This window comes from Pelodiscus sinensis, chromosome 11 (assembly GCF_049634645.1).
Source record: "Pelodiscus sinensis isolate JC-2024 chromosome 11, ASM4963464v1, whole genome shotgun sequence".
NCBI lineage: Eukaryota > Metazoa > Chordata > Testudines > Trionychidae > Pelodiscus > Pelodiscus sinensis.
This window is the reverse complement of record NC_134721.1, coordinates 10,480,562-10,504,718: the sequence shown is the minus strand read 5'-3', so window position 1 is coordinate 10,504,718 and position 24,157 is coordinate 10,480,562.

Below are 24,157 nucleotides of genomic sequence, written 5' to 3'. Positions count from 1 at the left end.
CAAAGGAGGGAAGACGAGACTTGACGTTGCCATTATTTCTGAACAAGCAAAGAAACCCTGAAAGGTTCTTTTCTACACATTATAGAGACCTAAAACTAGGGCACAATCCTAAACTGCAGGTCACCTTTAATTCGTGTTTGTAAATCACTTTACTACCCGCCAATGGAAGGTTCCATACAAGTACCAGGGATTCTCTTCTTCATCTTCTAGGTTTTCCGTTGGCCTTTGTTTTCCTGCCTCCTGCTTCAAGCCTACAAGGAAAACCCAAAGGGCCCAGCCCAGTGCCCTGCAGTGCCGCACTGATGCCATGGGGAGACTTGCTAAAGTAAATAGAGAGAGATCAAAGTAGATAGGTCTCTGTATAGGACTGGGGTCTTGCACACGGGGGAGCCGACAGCCTCTGCAGGGCATCGATGAGGGGACACACTTTGTGCTTCCAGAAAGGGTGGAGCCTCAGGTGGCAGGATCAGGGACAGCCAGCCCTCTGTGCTGCCCTGAGTCTGTCATGCCCCACCCCCCTCAGAGCCACAGAGAGCACGTGGCATGGCACTTCAGCAGCAATTTAAAGGGCTCACGGCGCCGGCCACTGCCAGTACCTCAGTAGCAGCGGCAGTGGCTAGGAGATCCAGGCCCCTTTGAGTTGCCGGGCCCAGGGGTAACTGCCTCCTCCCCCATCGGTGGACCTGCTTGCACATGGAAGGCATCGCTTCTTTGAGACAATGAAGAGATAAGTACAAGATATTGGCTGCAATCGATACTCCCCTCAGGCTTTGTCGTAAACATTTATTGCCATGTAAATCTAGTCCTTTTCGCTGGCCTGTTTTAGGTTGGCTGGCTGTCCACTCCAGCCGGCAGCAGGACTAGCTCATCTTACAAATGCAAAACACATTGGCTGCGTCTAGACTGGCAAGTTTTTCCGCAAAAGCAGTTGCTTTTGCGGAAAAACTTGCCAGCTGTCTACACTGGCCACTTGAATTTGCGCAAGAACACTGACCATCTAATGTATGAGCGTCAGTGTTCTTGCGCAAATACAATGACTCTCTCGCTCGGGGAAAATGCCCTCTTGCGCAAATGCTTTTGCACAAGAGGGTTAGTGTAGACAACTGAGAACCGTTTTGCGCAAAAAAGCCCCGATGGTGAAAATGGCGATCGGGGCTTACTTGCACAAAACCACGTCTAGATTGGCACGGACGCTTTCCGCAAAAAGTGCTTTTGCGCAAAAGCGTCCGTGCCAATCTAGATGCTCTTTTCCGCAAATACTTTAAACGTCAAAACTTTTCCATTTAAAGCATTTGCGGAAAATCATGCCAGTCGAGACGCAGCCATAGTGTAAAATTCCCTCTGCCCACTCTTGAGACAACCCTTCCGCTTTCCCTTTTAAACAAATGCCGGCACATCAGGTGTAGCGTGTCTTTCCCCTCACCTGTCACACATTACATTGACAAATAACAGAGTATTCATTTGGCTCAGTCCATTTTAGAAATGCGCTGGGATTATTCAAAATTATTTTTAAAGAGTGGCTTTTCTATGGTCCAGCTGCCCAAGTGATAATAGATGCCTAAATTATGCCAAATTGTGCATCTGTGCAAATAGCGTTTTCTGCCACCTCCTCTTTTTCTGAATTACGTTGAGCAATTTTTGGAGGTAACCGTGTTACAGGGCTCAGGGTTTGTTGAAAAAGTGGCACCAAATTAAACTTCCTATAGCAATGGACCAGCGTGCGTTGCGTGGACCGAGCACAACGTTTGCCACCCTGTCAGGCAGCTTTCCAGCCCCTCTGAGCTCAGTCCTAGGAATGTTTCTCTGAGTGATTCAGCTCCACTGGAGCTGATCAATTACTATGAATGCAACGGGCTTATGGGCTGGGTTTTCCTCTCCTGCCTGCTTGCAAGTTGTATTTTGGCGATTTTGTTTTGGGTTTTTGTGCCTCATTTGTTGTAGCGGAATAATCGTCTCATCTGGATGCCGTGCAAGAGAAGCAGGCACCTTTCCCTGCAGCTGATTTATGCACAGCAATTTTAGGGACAATCGGGTTTCAAATAAGACTAATCGAGCAGACACTCTGTGAGAGCCAATAAATACACAGCCCCTTCTGCATGCTGCAGTTCCAGCTGGCAAAAAGCAACGGGAACAACTCATGACCCTGTAGGTTATGCCAAAGAAAGACACCACATTTCCTCCTGCACCGGAGCTCCATGGGACAAGAGCCACAGGATTCAAAGAGGGGCTGAGAGCAGGTGGGTCTTGGGAAGGAGTCCAGTGACCTACCTGGGCCAGAAGTGGAGAAGGAAACAAAAGTGGTTTTAAGACACTCATTGTCTTCCTGGAATTCTTAGGCTTTGCGGGGCCCTGGGCTGAGTCAGAGCAGCCTGGAGGCTTCTGTAACTTCTGCTTTGCTTGTCAGAGCCTCTTATGCACCTTGGGAAGAGAGGAATAGCCATAGTTCTGTGAACTTTGACTCCATCCTGATCTACTCCATCACAATGAAAAATTGGCCGTTTGTTACATTTACAGTGAGACTAAATCATCTTCTAGCTAAAATCTCATGGGCTTTAAGGTTTGAAGGGTCCATCACAATCAACTAGTCTGACCTTGTCATGAACGGGGGAGTGCTGACCAGCACCCCATGACTAAGGGGTTAGCTCAGGTACCTAGCAAAGGTGTCAGCCAGGGGGCTGGGAGAGCCAATCAAGAGAGAGGGTTGGAATTTGAATTGGATATAGATTCCCTGCCTGCCTTCTTTGTGTGAGGAGAGTTAAACCAGGAGTTGAGAGAGACAGAATGATTTAAACTCAGGCAGGACTACCATCTCCGCCCCGCCCCACCCCGCCCCACACAGGGAATTCAGGGCATGGGAGCGGACTGAACAAAGAGTAAATTAGAAGAGAGTACCAGGGAAATGTGAGTCCAACCACATTCAGGGTATTTTTCTTTATTTTGTGGTTTGGTTTGAACTGCTCTGTGTGAATCTATGCCTCCCCTCCCCATTTACTACCATCTAAGCATTGTGTCAGAGGTGTTTTTTTTATTTTAATTTGTTTTCCTCAGTTGCTCTGTAACATCTAGCAACCAAGTACGCTTTATCAAGTTTATCTTTTGTTTTCTAATGAAAATCACTTCTTTTAAGGTGATGATTTAATTCTTGTGTCCTGGAAGATCTGTCTGTGGGTATCTGCAGGCTTCTGACAGAGGGGCCAGCTACCAGAGACCGCAGCTTGTTTTTCTCTTTTCTTTTTCAAGCTGTTTTAGGGCAAAAGAGCTTGAGATACCCCTGGGGGTGGGTTCAAGTGTTCGCCCCTGGTTTTTTGAGGGATCAAAAAGCACTTAATGATGGCAGAAAATTCCCCAAATCTGTGTATTAGGATTCTGGGGGGAAAGTTTTGTAACCAGTGCTTGTAGAGGCAAGGGTTTGAAGCTCTATTGCAGGACCCCACCTTCTGCATCCAGAATGGCAGAGTGGGGAACAGCCTTGACAGACCTTCTGCACATCTCTCCCCATGCCTCTGCTCTTGCACTCAGATGCACGTACACGCACACAACCAGCAAGCCTCAAGGGCTATGAAATGGGACTTAGGTTTCTGAGCCACTGTTTTGGTGGTTTCATCACTGTAGGGATCTGGCACTGCATCTCCACTGGTGCCAGATCTGGCTTTTCACTGCTGCCAGTACACATGTCCTTCCCGGCCCTTTGGGCAAGGGGTTGCGGTGGGATGGGCTGTACTGTGTTGGGATGGTCCTGGGAGATGAAGCTGGCCCCGCCCCCGAGCACCCAGCAGCCCCAAAAGGTTGGGGACCACTGGTCTATAAAGTACTACCAGACCATTTATTGTTTTATTACTTTACCCAGGAATTCTTAGCTTCTGATTTGCATTTATTTCTATCCGCTTCACCTTTCTTCCGTTTGTTTTATATACAGTGTTTTACAACGGCTTTCACTGCTCCGTTCAGCCAGGTTGATTTTTTTAACCAATATGGCCTCCTTTTCCATCTAGTGCTGTTTTGGGCATCTAGTGAAATGTTCTTAAATCATTCCCAGTTATCTCTGCCATTGTTCTGATTAAATTCATTCCTGAGACTGGGGCTCCACCGACGTGAGCTCTGTGGCCTTCCGGCACAAGGGCTATAGGTGGTGTCCTGGACTTCAAGAGAGACCTTGTGCTGCAGCGGCGCTTTCTTGGTGCCAGGCACTGGTGTGCACAGAGAGATAAGCACAGCACTGACTAGGCCCATCTACCTGGCAACCCTAATGAGCAGTGTCCACCGATCCTGAGCCACCACCCCCTTTGCATGTGGAAACACTCTGCAGAGCAGGATTACCCAGGACATGCTATAAGACCCATTGTCTCTCCCCCATGGGTGACAGTGGGACTCACCCACTAACATGGCCCGACTTCAGGAGAGCTCCGGATGGCTTCAGCGCTTTGGATGGTTTCCATGGTGAGAGGAGAGAACCGTAGAGCATCGCACTCGCCATTAGAAATGAGGCACAAATGTTTCACAAACAGGTTGATTCACCATTGGAACAAGCTACCAAAGCAAGTGACAGATTCTCCAATCTTGATGTCTTCTAATAAAGAGCAGAGGCCTTTCTGGTGTGTGCTTGAATCAAGATTTAGCTACGATGATACACAGGAGGGGTGGGAAACGCAGGGCTCAGATTCAGTGCTCTAATGGTCCCTTCTGGCTTTCAAGTCTACTAAGCAATGAAAAGCTGAGTGTGGCACAGGGCGCAGCCTCTAGGGCTTTATTGTGCAACTGGCTTGATCCCCCGTGTCATCTGTCATTAAGTGGGATGATCCAGGGGAAGCCACTCCAAAGAGGCTGGCCAGGGTCAGGACACCAGCCTTCCAAGGGAGAGGTGGGTATTGCAGTGACTTCACAAAGGACTGTTGCAGGACCTCTGCCTATTGGGGGACCGTGGTGGGGAGGTGGTGACCTCATAGAGAGACCCTGGCAACAGCCAGGCAGGACAGAGGTGCAAGGCAGGGGCAACGTCAGAGATGCCTGTAGCTTTGAAGCAGCCAGGCTCCTTCTCAAGTCCCCTTGGGGACTGAGAGAGAATTAGGATTACTGTACGTGAGCTTGAGGAGGAACCTCATTCATGTTTTCTCCTTCCCTACTATTAATTTAGTGGTCCCTGCTTAGAAGGTAAGAGTCTCAGAGAGGTTTGGAATCTGTTCATTTTGAGCCACCTGCTACCAGCTGAATTCTAGGCATAGACATCACTAGGTTAAGGTGAGTTGATTTCCTACCAAGGTTTTTGTCCCGTAGACTCACTGGGGACATTGGAGGTTTGTCCTTTTAGGTTTCCCTGTTCCTCAATCCTGCCCTCTTTCTCCTTTCCCCTTTTCCATTTTCCCTGCCTCCACCGAGGAGGGGGGTGTGTGTGTGTCAGGAGGGTTTTCTGTCACTGTGGAAGGCCCTCACAAAGAGGTGGGTCTGGAATACTGCTTGGAGACGGATCCCTTCTGGAAGTAACCTGGGCCAGCTTTTTGGACTTTTCTGGAGATCCCTTTGTCTCCTAGCCCTTAGAATAGAGGTAGGCAAAAGAGCCTCTGCAGGCCAGATCTGATCCACCAAGTGAGTTGATCTGGCCCCCACAGGCCTTGCCGCTCCCCCCACTCCTGTCCCCAGGCCTTCCATTGTCCTGTAGCTCATCTGAGAGCACTTTATTCTGATCAATGTGCCCAAAGAAGCTGGCTAGAGGTAGGACGTCAGCATGGCAGAGGAGGAGTGGGTGTGGCAGTGACATCACAAAGGCCTTTTTTTAGGACCTCAGCCTATTGGCGAATGGCAGCGGGGAGGTGGTGACCTCACAGAGACCCTGACATCAGCCAGGCAGGACAGAGGTGCAAGGCAGGGGCAGCCTCAGGTGGAGAGGGAATCGCTCAGAGCCTCATCTCTGGTGCTGACCTGGGCCAGCCTTTCAGATGTGTGGTGAGACCTCTCAGCCTCCCGCTACTCAGCGTCTCAATGCTGATTGGCCGAGCAGCAGCCCCGCCCCCTCCGCTGAGGCCACCCCACCACAGGGAGGGAAGAGGCTGCATGACCTGAGCTGGCCCAAGCCTCTGCAACCCCCGAAGTAGCAAGAAGGGAGGAGGCCACGTGGCTCCAGCCTTCCTGGCCTCTGGAGCACCTGGGAAGGAGGCAGCAACGTGGCCTGAGCTGCCCTGAAACATGGATAAGGAGGGTGCTAGGGACAGCAACACTCCTCCCCCAGTATGCCTACAGCAGGTGATCTGGGGGTGGAGTGTGGGCAGGGCCAGGCTGGCGGTTTGGGAAGGCAGAGCCTTCCCCCACCGAAGCCATCAGACGCCTTTGCCAGGCGTTCACAGCAGTGAGACTGAGAGCCAAGAGCTCACGGCACAGGGCCAGCTGGGACCCCACCAGAGACAGGGCCGGCTGCCAGACCCTGGGAAAAGAGAAGAGCCCATGGGTAGGATGGCACCCAAAAGCCGGGGACCGGAGGGACACCTCTAGGTCCCTTTCCCTACATCCTCTGTGAAATGTTTAACCATGTAACCGATCGAATTTCGATCGGTTACACAGTTAATATTTTTGTATTTTGGTTACATCCCTTGTTGGGAAGGCAGAGTCAGAGCAGGGAATGAGATAGACTTGAACCAAGTTCTTCTTCTCCTAGTTCAGTAGGACCATGTTCCAACCCTTGCTCCAGCCAGGCTCATGCCTGGTCCTAGGTCCTTTCTTGTCCTCTTGGAGCAGCTGGGGGTGCAATGTTCCGTGGAGGGGCCTGCCCACATCCCTTTGCTCCAGGATCCCGTGAGCGCAGAAGGAGCTGAGGGTCTAGTTCTAGGTCCTCTCCTGCAGTGTCTCCAGCAGAGGGACTTGGGGAAAAGACTCTCGGCCCAGGGGAGATTGGGAGCTGACAGTCGAATGCTGTTGGAGCCCCCTCTCCTTCCCTTCCATTGGAACTCAGCACCGCTCCCCAGACTAGGGATCTTGGTGGCTTAGCTGTGACTGCCCATCAGTGACCCAGCCAAGGACCTTGCTGGCCGGCCAGGGAGGGGATTTACTGGCTTTACAAAGTGCTCCCACATCAGAGGTCAGGAGATCCAGCTGGGAAATGGGACCCAATAGAAACGTGACACTGACAGAAGCCAGGCAACAGGAGCCCTGAAGAAATGATCCACCTCCCATCTGAGACTGTCACATATGGAGTAATGGGAGCCCTGTTGAAACTCACCAAATCCTCTGAGACTGGCCCCAGCTGGCAGCAGAGTCTGTCTCTCCCCTCCCCCCACCCCAGGCACCAAGGATACTCCACCCACTTCAGAGAGCTTTGCTATTCTGTGACGTCAGAGATGCAGCTTAATGGGGATGGAAGAACACGGCCACCAACACCAGACAGAGCAAGCTGATAGTGGGAAGTTGCTAAGGAACAGCTGTCATAGGGAGACAGAGGGAATGGAGGCAGGAGCTCTCCGCCAATGGGGTGGGGAATGTCTAGCACTGGACATCACTAGAGAGGTGGATAAGTCCATCCCAGGGTGCCAGTTGCCTTTAATCCTCCCTGGCTCCTGGGGGCATCCAAGTCTCTGACGTGCCTTTGTTCTCTTGCAACAGGAGGCTGTGGTGATGTGCCAGCTCCACTCCATCTGATCCTGTCCTCAGGTGCCGGAGGCTCTGTGGGGCTGCACCTTTTAGGGAGCCTCTGATTGGGGTGAAGAACCTCACACTGGGCCAGGAGGGGTTAGAAAGCCAGCCTGGGCTGCTGGGATCCTGCACCTGCAGAACCTGCTGCAGCTGGAGGAAGCATTTCAAAGGCAGCCCGTCATGGGGGAGGTGTTCCCACATGCCAGCTCAGAAACCAAAGGGTTAATCCAGCCACTGCTGATGGGCAGGCTGGCAGCAGCTGGGAGGGTCAAAGGGCAGGGCTGCTAAGGAGGAGTGAGCCGGCAGGAGAAAGGAACTCTGGTCAGCAGACTGCTAGCGAGACATCCAGCGACAATCCCCCAGAAAGGGGCGACAGACCAAACTCCATGAAGGACCTAAGAACAGAGTCAATGTCTCTATTATTGGTCAGGAGGAGTGGACTGAGCCAAGCGAGCCAGAGCCACATCCTCCCATGGGTGGTCAATGAAGGTAGGGCTGGTGGAGGCCAGCTCCACCCCAGGCCCACCCCTTCTGCCGAGGCCCTGCCCCCATTGGAGCCAAGCTGCCTTCCCACCCCATCCAGCACAGGGAGGTGGGGCAGCATGCCACAGGAAGAGGAAGAGGGAGGGTGGCCAGCTGGGCAGGCACGCCCCAGCCTCCCTGACCCCGGAGAATCCAGGAGGGCAGAGGTGCGCGGCCCAAGCCTCTGCAGCCTCAGAGCACTGGGGAGGGGGAGGGTATCCGACCACAGCCTCCCTGCCCCTGGAGCAGTAGGCATTCTGCGGGCAGCATATTTGCAGGGCCAGGCTGGTTTGGGAAGGCAATGTTTCCCCCCGCCTAGCATACCAGCCCCCCGTTTGGCCAGGGGATGCACCTTTGCCCAGATGCACCCCCGCACAGTGCCAGACAGCTCCAAAAGGGGAGAGGCAACAGAGCATGAGAGACGGACCTGGGGAGATGCTGGAGAAGGGGCAGCAGGAGTCCTGGCTGCAGGAGAGAGTCTGCTAGCAGCAGCTGCCCTAGGCCTGAGAATAGGGGCCAGCCTTTGCCTTAGACCAGCATTTCCCAAACTATGGGCCACGGCTGGCAGAAGCAGGGCTGGCCGGGGGGGCGGGAGCAGTGGGACTGGCCAGGGGAGATCGTGAGGGGAATGAACCAGTTGGCAGGGGCAGTGAGGCTGGCTGGGGGAGATTGCGGGGCTAGCTGGGGAACCGGCCGGTGGAAGCAGGGCTGGTGGAGGCAGCAGGGGCTTGCCAGGAGAGATGGGGAGAGAATCAGCCAGCGGGGACTGTGGGGGAAGGTGGGAGGGGGAGAGACTCGGCCAGCGGGGAGCGGCACTGCTCAGGGCGCACGCAGATCCTGAATACAAATGTAAAAGCAGGGCCTTTAAAATATCCCCACTGCTGACAGGGAGGTTTAAAGGCACTACACTGTGTCAGAATGGAGACAAAATGCAGGACAATGTAGCACTTTAAAGACTAACAAGATGGTTTATTAGATGATGAGCTTTCGTGGGCCAGACCCACTTCCTCAGATCAAATAATGGAAGAAAACAGTCACAACCATATATACCAAAGGATACAATTTTAAAAAAATGAACACACATGAAAAGGACAAATCACATTACAGAACAGAAGGGGGATGTAGGGGGGGGGGAAGGAAGGTGAATGCCAGTGAGTTAATGATATTAGAGGTGGGGAAGGGGAAATGTCTGTGAGTTAATAGTATTAGAGGTGATAATTGGGGAAGCTATCTTTGTAATGTGTAAGATAGTTGGGGTCTTTGTTAAGTCCCGCGCGGAGAGTGTCGAATTTTAGCATGAATGCCAGTTCAGAGGATTCCCTTTCAAGTGCAGATTTGAATGTCTTCTGAAATAGGATGCAGGTTAGCAGGTCATTGAGAGAGTGTCCTTTCTGGTTGAAATGACAAGAAACTGTTTTCTCTTTGTGATCTTGTCTGATATCTGTTTTGTGGGCATTAATCCTTTGGCGAAGTGTCTGAGATGTTTGTCCAATGTACATAGCAGACGGACACTTTCGGCACACGATAGCATAGATTATATTTCTGGATGCGCAGGAATATGTGTTCTTGATCTTATAACTCACTTGGTTAGGTCCAATAATGGTATCAGCAGAATGACTATGTGGACAGAGCTGGCAACGGGGTTTGCTGCAAGGGAAGGTACCAGGGTTGGTATTAGTGTGGTATGTCCTGTGGTGGTTGGTAAGAATCATCTTGAGGTTAGGTGGTTGTCTATAGGAGACTATGGGTCTGTCTCCCAGAGCCTCTTTGAGTATGGTATCCTGTTCCAATATAGGCTGTAGTTTATTGATAATGTGTTGGACAGGTTTAAGTTGGGGGTTGTAGGTGATGACAAGTGGTGTTCTATTGTTGGTTTTCTTGGGTCTGTCTTGAAGTAGATGGTTTCTAGGTATTCGTCTGGCTCTTTCAATTTGCTTTTTTATTTCTCTGGGTGGGTAGTTGAGGTTTATAAATGCTTGGTAGAGATCCTGAAGCTTCTGGTCTCTGTCAGTGGGGTTAGAGCAGATGCGGTTGTATCGAAGGGCTTGGCTATAGACGATGGATCGTGTGGTGTGTTCTGGATGGGAGCTGGAAGCATGTAGATAACTGTATGAGTCGGTGGGTTTTCTGTAGAGAGTGGTGTCTAATTTTCCATTGTTGATTTGTACGGTGGTGTCCAGGAAGTTGATCTCTCGTGTAGAATGGTCCAGGCTGAGGTTGATGGTGGGGTGTAGGTTGTTGAAATCTCTGTGGAATATCTCCAGTGTTTCTTGGCCATGCGTCCAGATCATAAAGATGTCATCGATGTACCGTAGGTAGAGGAGGGGTGAAAGGGGACGGGAGTTGAGGAAACGTTGTTCTAGGTCAGCCATAAAGATGTTAGCATACTGTGGGGCCATGCGTGTACCCATGGCTGTGCCGCTGATCTGGAGGTATAAGTTGTTCTCAAACTGGAAATAATTGTGGGTGAGAACAAAGTTACATAGGTCTGCTATCAGGTTGGCAGTAGTGTCCTCTGGGATAGTGTTTCTAATTGCTTGTAATCTGTCTTCATGTGGGATGTTGGTATATAGAGCTTCTACATCCATGGTGGCAAGGATGTTATTATTGGGGAGGTTATCGATGTTTTGTAGTTTCCTTAGGAAGTCAGTAGTGTCTCGGAGATAGCTGGGTGTATTGGTTACGAAGGGTTTGAGAAGAGTGTCTACATAGCTGGATAGACCAGTAGTGAGCGTGCCAATACCAGAGATGATGGGACGTCCGGGGTGCCCAGGTTTATGGATCTTGGGAAGTAGATAGAACAATCCTGGTCGGGGGTCAGAAGGTGATTCTGTGTGGATTTGTTCCCGAGTAGCTGTGGGGAGGCTTTTAAGGAGACAGTGTAGTTTCTTTTGGTATTCCAAGGTGGGATCAGAGGAGAGAGGTTTGTAAAATGTGGTGTTTGAGAGTTGTCTGGTTGCCTCCTGGTTATAGTCGGCCTTATTTATAATGACCACAGCACCCCCTTTGTCAGCTGGTTTGATTACAATGTCCAGGTTGTTTTTGAGACTCTGGATGGCATGGTGTTCAGCGCGGCAAAGATTGTGTGTCGCTTGTTGTCGTTTGCGAATAATGTCAGTCTGTGCGTTGTTGCGGAAGCTGTGTATATAGAAATCCAGATTGTAATTCCGACCGTCAGGGGGAGTCCATATAGAATTATTTTTCCTTTGTGTTGATAGGGGGGATCTGGTAGGTCAGATTGATGTTCAGTGGTGGTTTGGAAATATTCTCGGAGACGGAGGCGGCGAAAAAAAGCCTCAAGGTCACCACAAAAATGGAGAGAACCTGGTGCAGTCACCATCCGGAATGAGAATATGGACAAAAAAATTCCAAAGCTGGTGTCGGCTTTCTGAAAATAAATGAGCCCCTTTTCGGTACACAATGTGGGGGTGCAGGGTTTTATTGGATTACAGTCCATTTTTCCAATCCATATTCCCTTAACTTGCTGGTAAGAATGTTGTGGGTGACCATATCAAAGGCTTTGCTAAAGCTGGCCCTGGGGGCTCTGGGAGGACCAAAACCAATGTATTTGTATATTTGTAATTTGCTTAATGAATATGCAAATATGCAAATGAATGTTACCGGTCCTCTGAAAGCTCGTGAATGGATTTACTGGTCCCCATGTCAAAAAGTTTGGGAACCCCTGCCTTAGACTACAGACCCCTCTAACCTGTGGAGGATCCTGGGCGAGGCTTGTGGCCATATGCCCAGTGGAGAGGAAGGACCCAGGACGTTAGTTCGAACTAACTTTCCTAGGCGCTACACTAGTGCTCCGTTAGTTCGAACTTAATTCGAACTAACGGAGCGCTTAGTTTGAACTAGGTAAACCTCATTTTACGAGGACTAACGCCTAGTTCGAACTAGCTAGTTCGAATTAAGGGCTGTGTAGACCCTTAATTCGAACTAGTGGGAGGCTAAGGCTTCCCAGGTTTCCCTGGTGGCCACTCTGGCCAACACCAGGGAAACTCTATTGCCCCCCTCCCGGCCCCGGAGCCCTTAAAGGGCCACGGGCTGGCTACTCACTTTGTGCCAGTTGCAAGGCTGCAAGCACCCGTGCCTGCACAGCCTGCACCTGCCACACCATGAGCCAGCCATCCGAGGGCTCCCAGCCCTCCACTGCTCCCCAGGACCAGCCTGGCAGCTCCCAGGAGCCTGCCCGGGGCCGCAAGAGGCAGGCGCCCGCCTGGTCAAGTGCGGAGATCGTGGACCTCATCGAGGTTTGGGGGGAAGCCTCCAATGTCCACGATCTCCGCACTAGCCACCGGAACGCGGCCGTCTACGGACGCATGGCTGCCAGCCTGGCCGCCAGGGGCCACCAGCGCAGCCGGGAGCAGGTGCGCTGCAAAATTAAGGACTTGCGGCAGTCCTACTCCTGGGCTTGCCTGCCAGGGGCCGACCCGGAGGCCTGCCCCCACTTCCATGCCCTGGACCGCATCCTGGGGCCTCATGCCGTCCCTGCCCCCCGGGACGTGATTGACCCCGGGGCAGAGGGACCGCTCCTGGACACAGAGGAGGAGGAAGAGGGCTCTGAGAGCCAGGAGCCTGCCGCCAGCCTGCCCAGGACCCGGGACCCCCGAGGCACGCCACAGACCCGCTCGCCTGTGTCCGTCTGAGGCCGGGGAGGCGTCCACCTGTGAGTACCCTCGTGTTCCCCTTATGTGTATGGGGGGCTGGGGCGAGAGGGAGCCCCGGGACCGTGCGCCTGGGCCTTGCCCACCACGGAGCAGTAGCTGGGGATTCTGCAGGGGCCCTGACCTTGCACAGGGGAGCTGGGTTTCACACACCTGGGCCCCTGGGGAAATTGACCGCTGGTCTTCTTGCACCACAGCTGCAGCACCTGGGCCTGCAGGGCGCACCACACCGCCTGCAGCAGCCGCCCGCGCCCGGGCAAGCAGGACAGCCAGGAACCAGGAGGACTACCAGAGGCGGCACCTCCGGTTCCTGGACCGACAGCTCCGTCTCCAGGACCACTGAGTCCAGGAGGACCTCAAGCTGCGCCGGAGGAGTCTGGAGGCCCTGGAGGAGCAGGGCCGTGCCCTGCGAGGCCACCTCCAGAGCCTGCTGGACCGCTTTCCATTTCCTCCCCCTCTTGCTCCCCCTCTTGCTCCCCCTGCTTCCCCTGCTCCCACTCCTGCTTCCGCTCCTGCTTCCTCCACACCCCCTGTCCCGTCTGGCCCCCCCCCCACAACCATTCCCCACCGACGCCCCCGGACCCGCAGTGTGGCAAGACGGGAGAGGCAGCCGGACTCCCACCCCTGAGCTTTCCTTTCCCTTCCTCCCTTCCCTCCCCTCCCCTTCCAGCTCCCTCGTCCCAGGTTTCCCCCTCCCTTCTCCCACCTTCATTCCTCCCTCCCCCCACCCCAGTTCTGTGAAATAAACAGACGTTTTTGTTTGAAAAACAGGTGTCTTTATTTGACAGTAGGTAGGGAGGGGAAAGGGGAAGGGGGGGGTTGGGTGGAAGAAGGCCCCAGTGTGGCATGCAAGGGAGAGGTCAGTCCTCCTCCTCCTCCACCTGGAAGCTCTCCCGCAGGGCTTCCCGGATCCGGATGGCCCCCCGCTGGGCTTCCCGGACAGCGGCGGTGCGGGGCTGACCGTAGTGTCCAGCCATGCGGTCAGCCTCAGCTATCCAGGCTGGCAGGAAAGCCTCCCCCTTCCGCTCACACAAATTGTGGAGCACACAACATGCCGCCACCACGGGAGGGATGTTGTGCTCGGCCAGGTCCAGACGGGTGAGGAGGCATCAAAAGCGGGCTTTCAGTCGCCCGAAGGCCCCCTCCACCACAATGCGGGCCCTGGTCAGCCTGGCATTGAAGGCCTGGCGGGAGGGATTGAGGTGCCCCGTGTAGGGCTTCATGAGCCATGGCTGCAGTGGGTAGGCGGCATCCCGCACCAGGCACATGGGCATGTCCACGTCCCCGACCCTGATGTGGCGGTCGGGGAAGAAGGTCCCAGCCTGCAGCCGCTGGCACACGGAGGAGTTGCGGTACACCCGTGCATCGTGTGCTTTGCCGGACCAGCCCACATTAATGTCCGTGAACTGTCCCCGGTGGTCACACACGGCCTGCAGGATCATGGAGAAGTACCCCTTTCTGTTGACGTACCGGGACGCCTGGTGTTCCGGGGCACGGATGGGGATGGCCCCCCCGCAGTTGGGGAAGCCGAGGGCGCCGAATCCCCGGATGACGGCGTCCAGGTCGGCGAGGCGGACCACCCTGCGGAGCAGCACCCGGTTGATGGCCTTGACCACCTGCGGAGAGAGACACAGCAAAGCGCCAATCAGTGGGGCGCCCGGGTGGCTGGGAGCGTGCGTGTCCTGGCAGTGCCCCGCGCCCCACTCCCGGAAGCAACCCCCCTGGCGGCGTGTAGTACAGCCGGGACAGCCCGACCCCTCCAGTGCGGGGCGCTTTCGCCTCCTCCCGCCCCCCCCCCTTTGTCCCTGGGGCGGCCCATCCCCTCCTCGCAGCCCCCCTACCCCCCGGCTCGGTGGCCGACAAGCACCGTACCTGCATGAACACCGCTCCGATGGTGGATCTCCCCACACCGAACTGGTTCCCGACGGATCGGTAGCTGTCCGGCGTGGAGAGCTTCCATAGGGCGATGGCCACCCGCTTCTGGAGGGGGATGGCGGGTCTCATGCGAGTGTCCCTTCTTTGCAGGGCAGGGGCAAGCCACTCGCAGACCTCCAGGAAGGTGTCCCTCCTCATCCTAAAGTTCTGGGTCCACTGTCGGTCGTCCCAGCGCTCCAGGACGATGCGGTCCCACCAGTCGCTGCTGGTGTCCAGACGCCAGACGCGGCGGGGCACGCCGGTGCCGGGGCGCCGCCGCGGCTCCTCCACGGCCCCCAGGGCGGCCAGGCGGAGAGGCAGGGGGCTGACGTTCCCCAGGTGGTGCCAGGCAGCCTACAGCCATTGCTGGCAGGCTTGCAGCAGCAAGTCCAGAAAGTGCACCAGAAGGTGCAGGGCGAGCCGTGGCTCCATGTTGCCACCTGCAGCGGTCCCCCCCGAAGGGAAGCACCGACACAGACGGGCACAGAGACCGACGCTTTGCTGTCCCTCGGCGAGGTTGGCAAGCAAGCAGGAAAAGCTGAGAACCGGCTGTCCAGGGGGGTCCCTTTAAGCACGAGCCTCAGATAGCCTCAGACAGCAGCCACACAAAGCAACTACTGACCTGATGCCCTGCCAGAACCGGTTTCAGCTGCCCTTAAATGCCCCCCTGCGTCCAATCAGTGTGGACGCGCTAGTTCGAATTAGCAAAACGCTAGTTCGAACTAGTTTTTAGTTCTAGATGCGTTAGTTCGAATTAGCTTAGTTCGAATTAACTAATTCGAACTAAGTTAGTTCGAACTAGCGCTGTAGTGTAGACGTACCCCCATTTCACGGAGTTGTCCTTCCCGTACTCAGCCACTCTGTGGGGAGATCAGAGCCTCTTTGAGAGACAGTGCAGAAATAAGGGTGGGATTCTGGCCCCGCCCTGAAAGCAAAGCAGCACAGAAGTGAAGGTGGCATTCTTGTAATCCTCTCACTCGACAACTTTGCAAACTCCCCCCACCCCTGAGAGTCTATTTTGGGGAAGGAACCGCACAGTTAGACCACTATGAGATTTCTAAAATTGTGAAACTGACCGGTTTGGAAAACCGCTGACCATGACATTGATGGGAATGCTCAGTGAATTTGGCAGAGTCCTACCTATGACCTGTTCAGTGGAAGCTGTGGGAAATGGTCTGCCAGAAACTTTTGGCCACGTTGGACGTTAGGTTCTTTGGGGAATCCCCTAGTGCAGCCTCCCTCAAACTGGAGCTCTCAGCCCAAAAGGGAGTCACAAGGCTAGTGTAGGAGGGCCATAAGTAGGGTCATTATACATCCTGGTTTTCCCAGACATGACTTCTTTGGTCCTCAAACCTTCCTCTGGGCAGATTTTGGAAATATTAGAAAAGTCTGATTCTTCCTGGCCGTCCAAGCTGGGTAGCTGGAGAGAAGACCATAACATAGACTGGGGATACCATCCCTGCCCATCTTGGCTAATTGCCATTGATGGACCTACTGCCTGGTTTTGGTCCTTTCGAATGCAGCTTTCCAGGGAAGCCTCTGTGCTTTTTTGATATTGTTGGAAAGTGACGTGTACGTGGTAAGCACCAGTGGAAAAGGCGCCATTCAGAGTGAATTTGGGGAAAGATTTAGTCCAGCACATCAATGGAGTGGTGTAGATTGATGCCCGCTGACGCCACTGCATCTGTGCTAATGTGCACCCCGCTCAGGATCCGGGCCTTAAATCACTTCCACTCTGCTGCTGGCACTAGTTATTGATACTGGCATATCTGCCGCAAAGGAATCAGCGGGAGATGCCCTTGTGATGTTTGACTAGGAGGAGCAAGGCTGTCGAACTGAGGAGTCACGTGTTTACACACAAGCACCGATAAATTAATCATCATTTAGGAGCAGTGATTATTCCTGTTAATTCTTTCCGAGCCTAATTTGCTTATCTGGCCGCCATATCCCATTGACTTTCACTTGTTCTTCTCGTCACTGAGAGGCCTGTGAAACTCTGGGAGCCCCATCAACATTTTGGTAGATTTGGTTTCAGATGCTTTTCTGATCTCCATGGAAACTGCTCACATTGTTGCAGAAGGATGTGTTTCCGGACAAGAGATGTGTAGGCTCGCAGTTGCAGAAGGAATGACAGCATGGCTTGAGATAATGCTAAAATATTAACAGCTTTGCTGCCCTCTGGGTGCTCTCATTATCTTGCTAGGTAATAGCACCTCTCTTGCCTTGTCTATTGAATGCTCACTTGTGATACTGAATCTTCACAAGGTACAGCAGGCACCGTACAAAAGCGCTGTGTGTGTTTTCTCCACCTCTAATCTGTGACATTGATGAGACTCAGTGAAAGAGGAAACAGTCAACATTGAGGCAGGATCCTATAGCTGCTGATTGTTGCCTTCATTAGCCTGACTTCCCACTAGAGATGAGTTGCCTATCTCATGTGAATTAGAGGTGGAACAGGTCTGTTGGTCTACCACCTGCACATCTAGTCCATCCTCCCATAGTGCAGTAATGTTCTCGACAGTACATTATTATAATGAACTGGCTAGTGTGAAAATGTTCCACTGCCCCCTGCTGGGTGGAATCAGAACTACTCTGGTGTGTGTCATAGGCCTTATACGGCTAAGAGAGATTCATCTTCAGCTTGTGCTTTTGGAGCAGGAAGATATGGGTATCATCCCCAGGGCTAGCCATATTGTTCCAAATGGCCACATGGCGCAGCACAGTAACAAGTGAACTCCTAGGCAGCCACTGATTTGTTGGAGTATTTTCTAGTGCCCTTGTCCAGTTTGATTTTCAGTTTGACTGAAGCGTTCACCTGGGAAGAATGTTAACTGATTCGTTTGGGAACCTCCAAATCAAAATGAAAAAATGCTGAGCATCCATTTCAGAGTCCTCCTCTGAACCTGCGTTCAGTCAATATGTTCTACCTGGGCCATCCCCTTCTTTTCTGTTGCTGACGCATCATTCTGGAGGTCCACATTTGACTCTATATTCCCAAGAGTGATGAGTACAAGAATATCTGATGCTTTCTATAGGAACCCTGGGCCTTTTTGTTTACTGTTTTCATGTGCTGACAAATTATATTCATCCACTTCTGGGTAGAACCGAGCAGTTTAGAGCAGTCGGTCAAAACAGCAAGAGGAATTTCACCAAGACACTGATACGAGAACACTCCTTTTTCTGTAAAGCACTATGAGAATTTTAACATCCCTCCTCGTTAGGATATATTTATTTTACATGTCACCCAAAAGAGAGTCCTTCCCCTTAATTTCTGTCCTCACATTATGCTGAGGCATTGGATTAGTATTGATCTCGGAGCAGAAAGTGCCAATTAATGAATTGCCACTATTACTTTCTACAGCGTCCTGAGCTTCCCTTAGACAATTGTTGTATCTTTTATTGTTGTTCCATGCAAATTCCCATGGTAACCAAGGACCTTTGTCCTCCATGTAAGTATTTACCACAACTGTAACCTCCGTAGAACCTGTTTACTAGTAGGATCTGAGATCTAACAAGTTCAGAGAAGAAAATTTCCCTAAAGGCCTTCAAGCATCTGAGTATTTCAATCTTTCCCAGATTGTCTGGCTTATCACACATTAGCTCAAGATTTTGTTATAACAGCAAGTTAGGAGTTAAAGATGTAGAAGAAGATCCATTTCTCCATCTTCCCACTGCATATCTAAGGGTGTGCAGCCCTTCTGCTACAATTAAATTAGATTTGGGTGCTGAGTTACAGACGTGATAAAAGTGAGGTAGTCCAGCCTGCGAGCCCACATGTTGCACAGTTATAATAAATGCAGGGAAGACACCTCTGAACTGGCAGATTGTGACAGTGATAAATGCATCCAAATCCCCAAGAGGACAAATTCAGGCTTGAAGTCAGAGTATTGGCTTCCAAGCTGTGCCAGAGTATGTGGAAAAAAACAATTTTTCCCCTTCATAACCATGTTTAAGGCAACACATCTGGCAGAAACACATTAACATTATTGTCCACCCCAAACTGGAAAGCATTATTCTTCCTCGTGTTAGAATCACTAGCTTCATGGTCAGCACATATTTGAATGAAAATGATCTCCAGAGCTGAAAGCTCTTGCATGAGTCACAGAAATTTCATGTGCAGCAGAACTCGGACATTTTGCTTGTGCTGTATGCAAAGGTGTGTCAATTATGGGCAGAGGGAGACACCGTCATTCTGAACTTTTCAGCTGTAATGAAATCGCTTCTGCTTCAGGGACCCAATGTTCCTTCAGTGACTCGATTCTTTTCACCCTCTTTTCTTGAAAGAGAAACCAACACTGCCACACTCTTTCAATCTGGGTTTTGAAACCTGCCTGGTGCGAGAGTGTTCGGGGTCAGAAGCTGATGGACCACAAGGATCAGCTTTGTGTAACCTTCTGTAGAACATGGCCCACTGCGTTTCTCTCACTCTTCAGCCAGTTGTGGTTTAACCTATCATAAAGATATTGGCCATTTGCAAAGTTTAGAGCCATGTCTGGTTTTCAAACACCCCTAAGTTCAGGGGTGTTCAGATTTGGGATTTTGTTAAAATCTTTCAAGTCCTTTGAGATGATTATGGATGTATACAGGCCTGATGATGGGGAAAGCAAACAGGGTAGTTGCCTTGGGCCCAGCCATTGGCCAGTTTATGAAGCATCGAAATCCCCAACCATACGGTCTTAGAGGAAATGACTTGCCCTTCGTTCCATCCCCTTTGGGTACAGGAAGTCTCTCACACGTATCACGAAAGACACAGGTCAGACTTTGATAGCCTCTTGGTTTTTTAGTAGGGGAATCTGTCTGTAATGTTTCAGGCGACTGAGGTTAACGAATGTTTGACTGAGGTCAAACATTATGAAAGGAAAGGATATCCCTGGGGGAGCAAGATAGTGAATTCAGTCACTGCAAAGGAGGTGTATGGCCCTTTCCTTTAATGTCCTGCATCATTTGTACTTGTGCTGTCTCCAGTTTATGCTCACTTCTCCACTCCCGCCCACTTTTCTATTCCAGAGCCCTCAGAATGGCTCTTCAATCCGAAAGTCCGGGCTCTATGAGTAGGTGAAATACAACTTTGGCTGCGTCCTTACCGTTTCTGCACTCGCCCCTTACGCCTGGGGGCATGTCTGTGCTGAGATACGCCAGGGCTACATCTACACTGGCATGATTTTCCGGAAATGCTTTTAACGGAAAAGTTTTCCGTTAACAGCATTTTCGGAAAAGCGCGTCTAGATTGGCAGGACGCTTTTCCGCAAAAGCATTTTTTGTGGAAAAGCGTCCATGGCCAATCTAGACGCACTTTTATGCAAAAAAGCCCCGATCGCTATTTTCGCGATCGGGGCTTTTTTGCGGAAAACAAATCTCTGCTGTCTACACTGGCCCTTGTGCACAAAAGTTTTTCGGAAAAAGACTTTTGCCCGAACGGGAGCAGCATAGTATTTCCGCAAAAGCACTGACAATCTTACATGAGATTGTCAGTGCTTTTCCAGAAATTCAAGTGGCCAGTGATTGTCGGCACAGCACACAAGTCAAGACGTGGATCGGTCGACAAGGGAAGCCTTTGTTGACCGCTCCTGTAAACCTCATTTCACGAGGGATAAGAGAGCAGTCGACAAAGGCGTTCCCTGTCGACCGATCCACGTCTTGACTCGCGCTCTGTGCCGACACTCAGCTGAGCTGGCACAGCGTGATAGCCATTTTTATTTTAATGACACCAGGGATATTTAAATCCCTGCTTCATTGACTATGTCAGGTAGCCTATTTTACATGCCTCTATCGGCAGAGGCATGTAATCTAGACGTACCCAAAGTGTTCAACAGTATCCACGAAAGGACACCCAAACCCAGGTTTTGATACCCTTACTCAAGTTCAGTAGCACTACAGATGCGACCGCACATGGAGTAAGACACTAATCAGCATGAGCAATGCTACAAGAAATTGGCCTCAAAGGTCAGTAGCCATTGACCGTATGAGAAGTTGGAGTTAAAATGTTACACACGGACATAAATTAATTTAAGAGACATTTATTTTTATTTTTAAGTTTAAATTCTATACACCATTAGCAAAGAAGCTGTATAGGTTGAACCTCTCCAGTCCGGCACCCTTGGGACCTGACCAGAGCTGAACCAGAGAATTTGCCAAACCACGGGAGGTCTCATAGACTCATAGACTTTAAGGTCAGAAGGGATCATTATGATCATCTAGTCTGACCCCCTGCACAGTGCAGGCCACAGAATCTCACCCACCCCTCTTAGAATAATCCTCTCACCTATGTCTCAGATACTGAAGCCTTCAAATACTTCGATATTGTCTAGCAGCATTACCAACCCTTCCACTGCTTACTGGGTTCTTAGAAGACATATGGAGGTAAATTAGAGCTAAATAACAGCACAGAACACTGAGAGCCAGGGCTGGTGGCTGTAAAAAAACTTTCTGGAACTGCGAGAAACTTGGCCGCACCCATGATACGTGGGCAGCCAGCTAACTGAAATCATGCCAGATTATGGATGTTGCTGGACCAGAGAGTGCCAGAGTAGAGAGGTTCAATCTATACCAAAGTTTAGGAAATTTGATGCTAAACTTTCTCTATCATCTACTGTTGTGCACTTGTCTATTGAGACTGTTGTTGATGCTGCCATCTTGCAGATGTATTTCTGGGTTGATTTCTGTACACAAAAAAACATTGCCTTGGGTCAATCTAGTTAAAACATCCCTAATTAAAGAAAGTGCAAGGTATAGGGCAAGAAAAATAGTTCTGGAAACAGAAATCACAGCTAAGTATAGACAAATACTTTTCCTCAATTTTTAATTAGTTTGATTGGTTTCCAAATATCCATGCTGGTGCCCACACCTCCATCTGCTCTTCTTATTCTTGAGTGCTCCAGAAAAGAGTTCTATTGAATGGTGTAAGTTTTACACAGGGAAAAGGTATTAACTTTCCATTAAAAAAATACCAAAGAATGTTCTGAATCAAGTTTTACTTCACCTGGAAAACCAGGCTGTGGGTTTTCAGTGGAACTCATTCAATCCTGGAAAACAAGTGTTTGACTATTTTATGAATACCAGGCATTCGGTTGAATTTGACCTTATTTGAGTCTTTTAGCATTTGCGAATGGGAGAAACATCTAAACTAGTCTGCCCAATTCCCTCTAGAGCTTGTATTCAGATCTTAATATGTGATTCTAACCCACTAAAGCAGTGGTTCTTAACCTGGAGTGCACGCAACCCCTGGGGGTGCGAGACGCCCTTTCTGGGGGTGCGAGACATGCCAGATTTGTATGATCTATCTTAGGTTTAAAGAACTGACCTACTTCAATGATTTTTAATAAGGGGTTCGAGAACGTATTTTGAGAACCAAAGATTAAGAATCATTGGACTAAAGTCTTTAGCTGACCAGTTTTTAAGCTTGCATCTCAAACACTAAGGCTTTGTCTGCACTGCAGGGTTTTTGCGGAAGAAGCTTTTTGCGGAAGAGATCTTCTGCAAAAACTTCTTGCGCAAAAGCGCTTCCACACCTCAAAAGCTCATTGCAAAAGTGATGTGCTTTTGTGTAAGAGAGCGTCCACACGGCCTGGACACGCTTGTGCAAGAAAGCTCTGATGGCCATTAACAGAATGGCCATCAGAGCACCTGTGCTGTTTTGCACAAGAAACCCCTGTGGAGCATCCACACATGCCTTTTTGCACAAGAGCTGTAGCATAAAAAAGAGTTATTCCTCGTGGGAAGAGGAATAACTCTACCGACAAAAGCCCTGTCTTGTCAATTTACTATATATATATATTTGCTTGAAAAAATGCGTTCAAGGTGTGGACAGTCCTCCGGATTTTGTACAAAAATGGCCATTTTTGTGCAAAAACATTGTAGTGTAGACATAGCCTAACGCTGGACACTGCAGGAGTACTCTGAAGAACAGCTATGTTCATTGAGTATTTTTATATACCCAATAGATTATTAAATAACAGGACTGATTTATGAAAGCATCATAATTAATTACAGTTTGGATTACTCCCCACCAGCCCTGATTTCCTGACTGTGCAGTTTTTCCCTGGTACCAAGAAAGCAGATTGTAAAAGCTACTCCGGGCAGGCAATGGCTTTCCGTGTGTGTGCACAGTGCAAACAGAGCTCACGGGGGTTCTAATCTCAGTTGAGCCCTGTGGAGACTATAATTAATTATAATGCTAATATGCTCAATGGGATCTTCTCCCAGATTGTTTCAGTGCTGCTCTGAAATATCACCGTTTAGGAATAATATTATCGGATCCACTCACATCCAGCACCTTGGTTACTGACCTAAAAAACCTGTCCAAAGCATTCGGGGATGGGGGAGTATTTCTGATGGAAAGATCAAAAGTTAATTTTAAAAATGAACATGAATAATGAGATGTGCCTTTGTTTCTGGAAATAAAACCTCAGCCCGTTTGGATAAATCTGTGCTAGGACGTCACACGATCTGTGTGTGCTGCAAATCATGCAGCAGTTCTGCACTAAACATTTGAGTGACAGGAGAGCTGTAGAAACAGCTTAGTGTACAGTTTAGAATTTTCAACTCTGGGAAGAAAAAACTCAAAGCAGTGTCTGAATTAAAGGGAAGATGGAAAAAGCCGCATTTTCATCAGCCATTGCTTGTTTGTTTCTGTTTAAAGATCACCCTGAGAATGGGGAGGGTTTTGCTTGGGCTTTGGATGGCAAATACTTCTGAGCAGACCCTCCACTGGTATATAAATTGTCATAGTATAACCTGTCGCGAGAATCACAGGTCCGATGATGCGTACCCAAGGGGGGAAGGACAGAACCAGGTGGACAGTTTTAGCAAATAAAGGATACTTATTTATGACAGTGATGAATTTATAGTATTTATTCTAAGATTTTTAATAGACCGTGTTAATAATGAATTTACAGTATTTATTCTACGATTTCTAGTTAAACATGTCAGAGACATAAGGATAGGAATGGCAAGGGGAATAGTCGCTATTCTAACAATATCCAGCTACACTAATTAAATAAGAGTGATAACTACAAACTCTATGTGCTACCCAAAACAACTACAACACTAAGCTTAAACAACAAAGAAAATCAAATCATACATACCAACTTACACAGCACATGGAACATTTCACAGATATCGATTCGGTTGCGAAGGCCCGAGAGTCGGGGGAGGTGGCTGGTCGGTTGATCAAGCCGGCAGTGCTTTGAAGTATACGAGAAGACACACGCACGGTGGTATGTGTGTTGTGAAGACCTCCTACAGCGAACTGTGTGATGGGTATTTATCCCCAAATCTGCACATCGCTTTCCCATGCTTGCATATTACCATATATGGCCCAATGGTCACCAAGTGGGGGGTCTGTGTCCCAGGGGTTGGGCCAAAACTGTGCAGGTTTCATGCGACCAGATAAGCCCCGCAGTTCTCATGCCAAGGTGACGGGTGGGAGAGTCTGAGGT